The 12652-nt window shown below is 36.7% G+C and overlaps 1 protein-coding gene across 2 annotated transcripts in view; it reads left to right on the forward strand.

Annotated features, from left to right (window-relative positions):
* LOC121325823 (transcription initiation factor TFIID subunit 4-like) overlaps positions 1 to 12652 on the forward strand; it is an 80735-nt gene that overhangs the window by 57032 nt on the left and 11051 nt on the right. The gene's annotated exons all lie outside the window — the stretch shown is intronic.

Consider the following 12652-nt stretch of genomic DNA (forward strand, 5'->3'; position numbering starts at 1 on the left):
TTCCATTTCTTTTTATGTCACCATAAGGGTTACCTGGCATAGAATAAATAAGCCACCTCTGGTCATGTAATGTACCTGAATTTATCAGAAGTAGTTTACTTCCCTGCCTTGATTTTTATTTTTATTTATTTATTTATTTTTTTCAGTTTTCACAAGTATACGTTTTAAAGGGAAAGGGTGAATTTTAAAAGACACATTAACAATCTCCTTGATTTAAACAGAAACCCAAGTAATACCATGGCAATTGGACATAGAAATTAACATTGAGTGTAATGACCAATTCAGATTTAATATCTGTGTGTGTGTATTTGTTTATATGTATATCTGTAACTGTCTAAATGCATGTTGCTAGTTTACTATGTACAACTGACTAGATATTTTATAATTTAATTTTTGCATGCAATGCTTTTTTAAATTGGTTTATAGAGACCTCATGTTACTGTTTATAAAGTAATAGTGTGGTAACTGAGAAACCGAAATCAAAGCTTCATTAATCAACCTTTTTAACAGAAACATGATGGAAGTGTATTTTAAATGCATCCTGCATTCTCTGATTTAGGACTACCTTAAGGCGACTGAAATATTGGAGATGTAGAAGCTAATATTATTTTCCATTAGGCATTTTCTCTATGTCCCTTATTGTTTGGGTCCCTTGATCTCAACTTACTTTCATTCTGCTAGAGAGAGAATGGCAAATTTTAAAAACAGCTTATCTAGTAAAAAAGCATATAATTCAAAATAAAAACACTACTTTTGGTTATTGAATGTTATGGCTACCTCTCACAACATTTTATAGTGATTGTTTTGTGAGCCTGTTTTCTGTTTTTTTTTTTTTTTTTTTTTGGCAGGAAGTCTTTAATGATGAGTGTGATTAATTCAAAGATTATTTTAGAGATTTACCATAAATGCTCTAAATTAAATTAATCTGAAACAGTATTGCTTACATACTTTTAAAAAGACTCATCCTGAGAAACTGCAAAGGAAGATGATGAATTTTAACTTCTTTTCACTTCATTTTCACCTCCTCACATTTCTTCATTTCACATAGGCTAGAATTGCCTGAAGCATTCTTTTTCCTTTCTCAAGAGCAAAGTGAATGTGACTCTTCTAAGGGGGTCACAGGATGCCTCCAGGGCCTGTGGGTGTTGCTCGACTGTTGCCTGCTTTCAGCTTCACTGAAGGGCTTGTCATAGATTTCATCTCCACAGAAATGAGCCTGGGGGCCTCTGCCAGGAGCAAGAGAAAGCAGCATTATGGGGCCCATGCTGATTTTTTCCCACTGACATCAAATCCTGAGGTTTTTGCATTAATCCCAGACAGCTCTTCACTTCAGAGCCAAACTGAAATTAGAGGGGATAATGACCTTTGAGATATCTTGCTGTTAAGATAACTCCTGGTGAAATCTGGAGGCAGGGATTTGCTACCAGGCATTGACACAAATGTAACCAGTGCTTTGGTAGGTTTTTGTAAAGGTAGGTGAGTTTATATTGTAGCCAGCGCCTTGATACAGACTGCCAAAGGGGGTGAAACTGATAGCCAGTCAAAACTGCAGTGTCTGTCTTCAGCTTGATCTCGCAACCACGGGAAAACAAAGGGGCCTTAAGAACTCCAGCAGGCAGATTAGTTACAATCCAGCAATGGTAGCTTTTCATAGGATTGGAAGGCCTAATATGCCTCAGGTTGTGGTATTTAGTACATTCGTTGAGGGGTGTGGGCTGGATTTAATAAATGTTTTTGTTTTAAGCCCCCTGAGAGGAAGAATCTGGAGAGATTGAGATTTTATGGGCATTGTTTGAGCAAATTGTGTTTTTTTTATTATTTTTTAAAGTTTTTTTTATATAACTGTTGAGTCTTGGTTAGGACATTCTTTTGTATGTTATGAATAATTTAGAATTTGGAGACATGCAGAGGTGCCTTTTGTCCATCAAATCATGCATGGAACATTTGCATTTATATGTACAAGAGGTTTACCCCCTTTATAACGCTACCCTCGCATACCACCAGCTATTTACTCTGAAAAAATGTCGCCAATATAAAAACAGTGGTATTTGTACCCGCTATATCACCACCCTGCTGTCTGCCACCCAGCAGCTTCCCAAGCCAAGCAAAATTAAATATAAGCATTGTAGTTTCCCTACATTTAACACCAGAGCAAAAGATAAAAAATGCATCTGAAAATAAAGCAAATGTTTTCTCGCCTAAGTAGGGCATACTGTTAATCGAAGGACAATTGGAGACATTATAATGGATAAAAACAAATGGCTTACCTTGATGGAACGGGTCAATTTTGTTTTAACCTGAAAGGATTAACGCAGTCTAAAAAGTGACTTTTTTAAACCATAGTAAATGTTAAAAAAAAAATTAAAGTTTTAGTGTTTGTCTGTACATATTCAACGTTTTTATTTAACTGCTTAAAAAAAGAATGCTCTTGAGCTTAAATTGCTTTGTGAAATAAATACAGTGCCAGGGCAAATACTTTTTCACCTGTTTGATTTTCTGCATGTTTGCACATTTTTCACACTGAATTTGGTCAGATCCTTTTGTGGGTTCTATTAGTATATAGAGGGAGTCTGAGAGAAAAATGACACCAAAGTTTGGTGGTTCTTTCATTTGTTTGGTGAGCAAGGTAATCAAACATGCAATCTTCAGGTGTGAAAAAGTTATTGCCCCCCTAGTTAACTCAACCCAATTAAAGGTTTAGTTAGGGTCAGCTGTTTGAATACTTTGGTTAACAATCAGGCCTGATTTGGACCAGCCCTGTCCAATATAAATCTGACTAACTTTGGCACTTACCATCAGAGTGAAGTTGTCAGCACAGAGGTTCTAGAGGCACATTATGCCACGATCAAAAGAAATTCCTGAAGACCTCCGGGGGGAAAAAAGTTGTTGATGCCTATTAGTCTGTTAAGGGTTACAATGCCATTTCTACGGCTCTGGGGCTCCACCAAACCACAGTCAGAGCCATGTGGTCCAAATGGAGAAAGTTTGGGACAGTAGTGAATCTTCCCAGGAGTGGCCGTCCTGCCAAAATCTCTCCAAGAGCAAGACGTAAAATCGTCTAGGAAGTCACAAAGAACCCTAGAACAACATCCAGGGATCTGCAGGCCTCTCTCGTCTTGGCTAAGGTAAGTGTTTATGACTTCACCGTCAGAAAGACACTGGGCAAAAATGGGATTTATGGCAGAGTAGCACGGTGGAAACCACTGCTCTCTAAGAAGAACATGAATGAATGAATGAATCTCAAGTTTGCCAAAAAGCACCTGGATGATCTTCAAGAGTTCTGGAACAATGTTCTATAGACAGATCAGTCAAAAGTGGAACTTTTTGGCCAACATGGGCCCCGTTATGTCTGGCGAAAACCAAACACTGCATTCCACAGCAAGAACCTCATACCAGTGGTCAAGAGTGGTGGTAGTGTCATGATTTGGGGATGCTTTGCTGTACCAGGACCTGGATGACTTGCAACCAGTGAAGGAACCATGAATTCTGCTCTATCAGAGAATTCTACAGAAGAATGTCAGGTCATCCGCCCTGAGCTGAAGCTGAAGGGCAGCTGGATCATGCAGCAAGACAATGATCCGAAACACACAAGCAAGTATACAGAATGGTTGAAGAACAAGAAATTGAAAGTTTTGGAATGGCCTAGTCAAAGGCCAGACCTAAACCCCATTGAGATGTTGTGGCAGGACCTGAAACAAGCAGTTTATGCTCGAAAACCCACAAATGTCACCGAGTTGAAGCAGTTCTACATGAAAGAGTGGGCCAAAATTCCTCCACGGTGCTGTGAGAGACTAATCAATAACTACAGGAAGGGTTTGGTTGCAGTTATTGCTGCTAAAGGTGGCGTAACCAGTTATTGAGTCTAAGGGGCCTTAGACTCAAAATGGCCTGGAGATACTGTAATTGTAACTAAAAAAATAATAAATAATAAAGTTGACCATTTGAATTTATTGCAAACATAGAAGTGGTGTGTTTTGTTTTTTTTTTTTTTCTGGCCCACAGTATAACGCCACCCTCGTTTATTACCCGTTTTTGCCCATGGCCCTTACCTGACGGTATAAAGATGGTTGACTATATGTTACTAACACACTTCTTAATTCTGGCCATTTCAAAAATATTTCCTGTAGATATTAAACCACGTTGTGCATTTTTTTTTATTTTTCTAAACTTATATTTTCAGTATTACCTTTATCGTACAGCCCTGAGAAATTCTTGTAACATTTGTGGATGGAGTGATTTATTTGACAGCGGAAAGACTGATCACATAAAAGTAGCTCCTTTTTTTTTTTTTTTAAATAATTTGGGTTTTTTTAATAAAAAAGACAATAAGTGAAAATAAGTTTGTCAGCGTAGACAAACAGAATCAAAAAGGTTGTTGGAAGAACATTAATAGCTGCAATCTTATTTTTCATTTTAATTCATTTCACCTGCTTTGGTAGTATGGATCAGAAAAAAAAGCACAAGGAAAACCGATGCCCTTTCCTGCAGCTAAATTAACAGGAATCACGTGGAAAACAATCTGAGCCTTGTATGAAAAGGGGATCCATTAAAATTAGCCTGAAGCTATGGACTGCACCCAATATCACTAAAGCTGCACTCACTGCAGTTGTGGAGGCTGGCTTGCAGGCAAACTATGCTGTGTTCTATAGCTACAATTAAAATCAACTCCTCTGCCAAAAAAATAGAGGGGACTGGGGGGAATGGACGACAGAACATCAAAGACCGATTGAAATGTGTAGTTAGTAATAAGAGTGGTCTCCTCTTGAACCAAGCCCTACAGCGCTTCATGGTCCTCTTGTTAATGAGAAATTTTGACCTCTGGTTTGTAAGTTAAACTTGTAATCTCAGTTAATGAAGTAAATCAATCCAAACTTGAGTCTGTTCCTTTTTTTTTTTTTTTCTCTGCATGGGAGTTAGTAGCCAGGTCTTCAGTCAGACAAACAAAAACAGAATTATTCCAGAGGAGTGACACTTACTCTTATTGGGTGTGTTTTCTTAGTTTTTTTTTTTTAATGGAATTTGCATGCAACAAACGGTTGAGTAAAAACAAGTTCGTTAAAAATGGGAGTGTTCATCTAATTTTATTCTGCACACTATTAAAAAAAAAAAAAAAAAAAAAAAAAAAAAAAAAAAACCTCTCTACTTTTGACCAGCTCCATAGACAGTAAGGACAAGCTCTGTCTCATTCTATTCAGAAAGATCCTCTGGTGACCTGAACATGTTTGTTCATTAGATTCAATTCCCCTTTGACCTATTGATAATTGAGATCAAAATAAATTAACTCCTTAACAGCAATAACCAAACTAGGGATTTCCATTCCCTTTTGTGATCTTAATAAAGAGATTTCACTGCAGTTTATATTTCCAAAGACATATACGTTGTTGCTAATAAGTATTGTCTTTTTAATTCCATCATGAAATGAATTGGGGGTGGGAAACTGGAGGGGCATTCTGCACCAGGTTTAATATGTATAATGAATCGGTTAACTGCTTTGGAACCTAGTTGGTGACTTAATGTATTCAATGAAACATTTGCAACATGGTTGGACCAAAGATCTGGTGTGGAAGGGCCAGAGTTGCCCATCCCTGCAATCCATTGACTGTTTTAACAGTGGCAGAAGCATCAAGTTTTTTAGTTCATAACCCAGGCTGCTTCAGTTCGGAATGCAGTGAAATGTGAAATCCTCTGAAATGTGTGCCGTCAACCATCTGCTTCTTTTCACTCTGCAAGCCTGCCATGCAGCCACTTCAGAGCTACAGCGTCAGAGGACCACTCGGCTCCGGGCAACTTACAGGCAGGCCCGCAGTCGCCCAGCCAGTCTACAGGGGTCACTGGTGCGTGGCGAGCCGAGGACTCCCTGGCCGACCTAAGCCCTCCCCACCGAGCGGCTCCCCTATGTTTTATATTAGAATAGCTGCTATGGGGTTTCAACTTTCTCAGTAATGTTTTCATACTTCAAATCCATGATGGATATAGCTGGATAATCAAGTTGTGCAGAAACTTGGTACAGGCATTCTCTGGTACAAGTTCTTTTAAGTCTGGTTTGGGGAAAATGATCAGATTATTACTTTTGCAATACATAAGGCTGCATCTTTTAGAATCATGTGTACTATTTGATACTTTTGAAGTGTTGTTCTGTAGTACATGCAGTAAACCTAATTTTCAGGACACAGTGTTTGCTTAAGTTCGACAGATGCAACATTTTCTTTCTTTGTTTACTTTTTTCTATATGTGTAACATGTATACAACTGACCTCTTTTTTCATGCATTTTAAACGTGGAATATGCATGACACAAGAATCATTTTATTAAGACAACAATAGTATAAAGTGAATATCCCTTTATTCAATACAAAAATTCTTTATTACTTGCTTAATTTAAGTTTGCACTATAATAATGGTTAAATATACAGTTTTGACAACAAAGTTGAGCTCCAGGCACTTGTAAAGATACCCATCTTAAAGAAATTAATTACCTCCCTTGTTAATCTTGATATAATTAAATTTATGAAGAATTAAATTAGCTGTAGTTGTGTAAGTTAGGGACATTTGGGGACCAAGCATCAGTGCTGGTGTGCCTTCTATTGTTAAACCAGTAACCCATGCCTAGATATTGATGCCAGCATAGCCATGCACACTGCAAATGTTTGTCTTCATGGCACAAATTCAGCTGCCACTTTAAAGATATATTTTTAATTGCTGTGTTAAATTTATTTCTTCTTTTAAACATTTGCATTCTGTATTTATAAAAAAAAAAAAAAAAAGTTAAATACTTTCATGTAGGCTCTTGCCTTGCCTTTTTAAAGCTAAGGGTAAAATAATTAAAATGCCATCTCCGTTTGAAGTTATTTACACTATAAGAGAATTAGGGTTTTAAATATGTGGTAAGCCAATCCTTGTGCTAGTCTGGCAATAAAATGTTATACGTTGCTGTCGAAATGTCATATTCCAAAACCAATCCGGTAAAGGGAGAAAAAGTTTTGACTCTCAGCAAGGACAACAGTCGGATAAAAAATGCATTCATTATGATTGTTGTCTGGCACTCACATGGCTGTCCCTAGTTCACCCCAGAGGTGTTCTGTTGAGTTGGCGTTGGGGCTCTGGGCATGCCAATGTAGATTCAAGACATGTTTCTGGAAGAAGTGCTGCACCACTTTAGCTGCTTGCCAATGTGCATTGGAAAAGGTGGGGTTAGCGCCCAAAAGGCACAATATCAGTACCTATTATCCTTGGTCAATCATGGCTGTTTATTTACTTAAAGGTCTGACCCAGAGCAGCACCACAGAATAACATCTGGATCTTTAAAGGTATATGTACATTGTTTGGGAGCCTAAATATTTGATTGACCCAAAAAAAAAAAAAAAAAAAACATTCAGAATGATTTACTGTAATGTGTATTGCCCTCTTAGTGTGCTAAAAAGTGCTGGTCTTTAGATCTGCAGTTCAGCAGACCCCAAGAATATGAGAACAAGTGACTGTTGCAGAGTACTGCCCTAAGAATGTCAAATACCCACAAGGGAGGAAGATAATAATCCTTCACTTAAAATCTCTTCTTGCTACTTCAGTGCTGCAGTATCATTGTAAATGTTACGGTATCTATTTGGATTCTTTAAATTAGATTTTGAATAGCGGCATGATTGGTAAATATGTGCTTGTTGTCTGGTTTTGCAAAACATACTTATGTGATATTTAATGTTAAAACCTGGCCCTTAAATGCTTTATTTTTTATTGTAATTTTTTATAAACTTAAGACAGCTGGAACTGATGATTTCAAAAAAGGGCACTACATATCTGGTAAATTGATCTTCCAGTTGTTCTGAAACTTGATGAGGACACTGTTCAGTACACATTGTTGAGTGTCTCTGAATTTTGGGATATAAAGAGTTGCCTTATATTCCAAAATTGGGTCTATCTACACAATATGCAAATGAATGTACCTACTGAGCAGAATCTTCACAGCCAGCAATCACAAATCCATTCTTGGTCTATCTTTTTAGATGTTAAGAGGTCAAAAAACAGCATAGATTTACACCTTGAGAATGCAACTTGTTAGAATCAGTGCTATAAAGTAAACAAAGAAGGTTACCGCTACCAGAATATTTCTTGCTATACTTCTAAAAAAAAATAATATTCTCCAACATACTTTATTCAATTTCTATAACCCGGGGATCCCTTATTTAAAGGTATTTTATAAAGCTTAGTAATATTATTTTCTAATGAGGGTAAATGTTATATTTGTTTTCTCCCCACCACTTCACTGTGATTCCCGCTGTGACAGGGGAGGCAGTATTAATGGCAAGGTCCTTGGTGGGTAGCGCACACTACTGAGCTGTAGCCAGCTGTGCCAATGGCAATTTTAATTTGCCAATAGCCCCTCCCTGCCCAACACCAAAAATATAAAATACCACTAGTGAACAATTCTCCCACTGGTGTTGATCCATTACCAGGAACCAGTTTTGATTTGGCACCAGAAGGTTACACTTTTAGGCTATTAAATCATGCTGGACATTTTTGATATCTGGAAGCTAAGAAAAGGAACTAAATGTGTGTTTTGTCTGCTTTTTGTGGGTGTAAGTTTCTTTTTTAAATTTATTTTCTAGAAACTAAGACACTTGAAATCCCTGTTAAGACTGCTGCATGATTTTTTTTGTTTTCGTTTAGTATTTTTTTTGTGTGTATGTGTCTAAAATTAGCTGCAGAAAATGGTACAAGTGAATAAACAAGCTGATCAGTTAGTGTCGATGGGTTATTGGCTTCCTTGCCTCTTCTCAAATGGCGTCCCATTAAAAGTGGTAATGTCTGCCTGAAGTGATGCCTCGAGGAAAGAAAGGCGGCCAAGGAAGGCATATTTCACATGCATCAGACACAAGAATTAAATAGACCAATGTTCCCTAAAAGACTGAAGTACATCTCTTTCTGATGTTCGTCTCGGGCAAAAATGCATTGATCTCAGAATGTCCCTTGGCAATTATAAAATATTAAATCCAAGTCACACTTTTCAACTCGGCTTAATTTTTTTCTCTATTCACTGCTTTCCATTTGATCAATTTTAACAAGTTAGGAATAGCTTTTGCTAGTAAAAAAAAAAAAAAAAAAAAAAAAAAAAGCTCCTTTGACTTGAAGTTTCTCACTTAAAAATGTTCTTTGTTAAATTTTTCTGAGAAAATACTGAAAAATAAATACCATATTGTTTTCCAGAGGAGGGGTAAATTACCATGTTGCTTTGCAATGCAGTAAACATGCAGCCGGAACCCCGCTATATTCCTATACTGTTATCTCAGTCTGCTTTATTTTTCTTAATTCAGATTTTTAGAAGTTATTTCTGAGAGTGTATCCTTTTTCTTTTTAAAACACAAATACATTCCGTGCAGTAAACACTGCTTAAATATAAGACTCTGTTACCAATTAGTAATTATCTTACCCTTGGTTACAGAGGTAGGGGTTATTGGAAATCAAACCATACTGTTTCTCTGGATATTGATAACTACTGTGTACATAGATGCAATTGTAAAAGAAAAAAAAAAAACCCACCAGTCTTGAAAAGCCTTATTAGCCCTCTCCTGGGTGGCCTTTTATAATAGGAGAATCGGAGTGTTTTGACATATATTAAAAGCATTCTTAATTGCTGCATTACTGTTCATTAGCATAGATCCTGCCCACCTATTATTTATTTATTTATTTATTTATTTATTTATTTATTTTTTTATTTTTTAAATAGTTTGAATTCTGTCTTGCCATGTAAAATTGCCCAGTGGGGTTGTTGCATAGGTGCAAGGGAGGCATACCCTGAGACTCAATTTCTCTGCACATTTAAGCATTTTCCATTACAGGGAGCCTTATTCACTTTAGAAGCCATGCTTGGATTCCATTCCAGAATATGCTCAGATCCAACGATCTATACAAAGTGAATCTAAGCTAAACATGGCACGACTACATCAGGGATGACTTTTAAACCTGAAGAAACTGGCTTCATCCCAACGTGAAGTCGCAACTGAGTTGAGCCAATTGATCAGCATAAATCAAATCCCAAATATGTCTTTAGAGATCTTTTGTAGTTTCAAACCAATCCGAACATATGTTAGGAGCTGCTACAGAAAGTTTAATTATAGAATAAAAACCAAAAAAAAAAAAGTATTTTATTTTTCAGTGATGCATTCCGCAGTTCTGCAAAACTGGTAAATGGTGCATGGGTTGTAATGAATGGTAGCAGCAGCTGTCCATTCTCAGTGCTGTAGCAAAGAGCTGAATACTAGAAAACTATTCTGTATCTTTGTAGTTGACACTTCCATTGAAAAACGATTTGAATTTTATGATGTCTAATGAGGCTATTTAAATGGGTTTGTATGAGCTTAGGTATACCTGAATGTGTTACTTATACACACACACGCTTAAACTGCTACACAAGTGTTATTGCCATCTTTGTAATACGTTTGTGTGTACGTTATATTACGTTATATTATTAGTGTATTTGTTCAACGCTATGTAGTTCAGTGTTGATTGTTATGACTGTCTGGCCTCATATGGCTCTCCAGTTCATCCCAGAGATGTTCTGTTGAGTTGACTTTGGGACTGTGTGCATACCAATGCAGATTCAACGCCTATTTCTGGAAGCAATGCTGCACCACTTTGGCTGTGTGGCAAGGTGCATTGGATCAGGCTGGACCGTCTCCATAGAATTGCATCTGCGTGGGCTCCCAAAAGGCACCGTATCAGTAATTATCCTTGGTCAATCGGACCAAGTTGGGTTGTATTTACAGTGCATCCTGGTAATGCTTTACAATATTACCGCCCCTAGGTCTTTTGGAACGTTCCTCTTTCTTGTACTGTCTTAGTATGAGAGCGTGCCTTCCATTATATTTTATTGAACGTTGCTTTTGTCCACAAATTCTTTGTGGACTATATGTGATACAATCCTAGTTAGATTTCTGTATGCAATGTCAACAGCTCTTCTAGTTGATGCTCTCTTTCTCTCCTTTATTTAATCATAGAACTGGAATTTCATTTATGCCCATTTTTCCATTAAGCAGTCTTTGAGCTTTGGATCTAAATCAAGTTCTAATATTTGTTTTCAGGCAATACCAGCTTATGTTTGACTTGCTCAATATAAGTGGAATTGTGATGCAACTTTCCATCATTAGATTGAAATGCGAGTGTCTTGGATTTTCCTATATTTGCGTGCCCTTCCTTAGTTATTACATTTTTTTATCTGATTGGCTTGTTTTGTTGAATTGAGAAATGTTACAGCTTCCCCATGCAGCTTGACACTCCGGGTCTTTGAATGGAGTTTAGTATTAAATCTTGCAAACTTTGTTCACACTGTCATAAAGAGATCAAAGTTGGTGTCAAGTCATTCCATGGTAGTATCCTCAGTTGCAAAACAATCTAGAGTTCTACAGCAGAGGGCCAGGATTAATTAACCAATTAGCTCACACTTTAAAATTTTAAAACATAAAAAACACTACTTCAACAACACTTAATGAGATTGTCAAACACTATCAAAGCCTCGTTAGTTACTTTTTGAAGAGATTCTGCACCAGAACTTGGTACATTGCTCCCACTTTAATTGGCTTAAGTTTAATATTTAATACTGTTGTTTCAGAACTGTTCTCTTAAACAGTACTAGAAACCGGCTTCTCTTTAATGGCACAACAATCTGTTTTATTACAGATGTTTTTGTGCTAGTTTTTTTTTTTTTACCTAGTCATTTTTGTAGCATGTTGGTCTCCTGAGAAGCTATATTATCATTTTTAAAGGCCATTATGTTCAGTTATTAGAGGTGGCCTAAATATAACCTTTTTCACTGTACTTGCACATATCTGATGTATGGTGGTAGCATTCAGAAATGTTTTTCACCGGGAGTTTCAGCAGCAAATAAATCTCGGCCCCATCAGCTATACTCATAAAATGTTCCTTCCAGACAACATGGTCTGTTTATTGTGTAATAATAGAAATGGCACTAAATTGCAATGATTGCAGTTCACATAGGAGTTGCATTAACCGTTTATCTACCAACAAGCTGCTTTTATCCCTTTTTAAGTTTATTTTTCAAATAAATCTAAATGAATATCTTTGTGGGTTTAAAATCAAGCTAATTCAGGTTCATATATTGTGGCAATCTATTACAAAGCCATCTGATTTTGTATAGGCTTATCATTTTCAATTATGAGATGTATCGTAGTAAAAATTTAAAGTTATTCAATCTAGATAATCTTTGTTCAAAAGCAAGATGAGCAAATTGTGTAATATGAATGAGCAGCGACCAACTGGGTAACATGAGGGGGGGGGGATAATAAATATGCAGTTTAGTTCTGTGATCCTGCCACTGTCTGTCTTCTAAGGAAATGTATAAGTTACCCCCAAGAATGAGCTGTAGGGTCAGCTTTCATCCTGTCTTTAACCTGTGGACATGGGAACTCAAGGCAATGGAATTGCAGCTTTGTCAGTATACTGCTAATTAGAAAATTCCATACCTAAAGCAAGATGTTTGAATTATGTGTTGTGTCAACTAGTTTGCCGTTTTTAATTTGTGATTAATATACATTTAACTGTTAAGTAGCATTTTAAAGTGCTGATCGTCTTGACACCGATAAGAACTTTGTTTTTTTTATAGCTTTTGAAGTTATAATTGCTTTGTCTGTGTTATAAATTTATATT

Source organism: Polyodon spathula, chromosome 13, assembly GCF_017654505.1.
Source record: "Polyodon spathula isolate WHYD16114869_AA chromosome 13, ASM1765450v1, whole genome shotgun sequence".
Taxonomy (NCBI): domain Eukaryota; kingdom Metazoa; phylum Chordata; class Actinopteri; order Acipenseriformes; family Polyodontidae; genus Polyodon; species Polyodon spathula.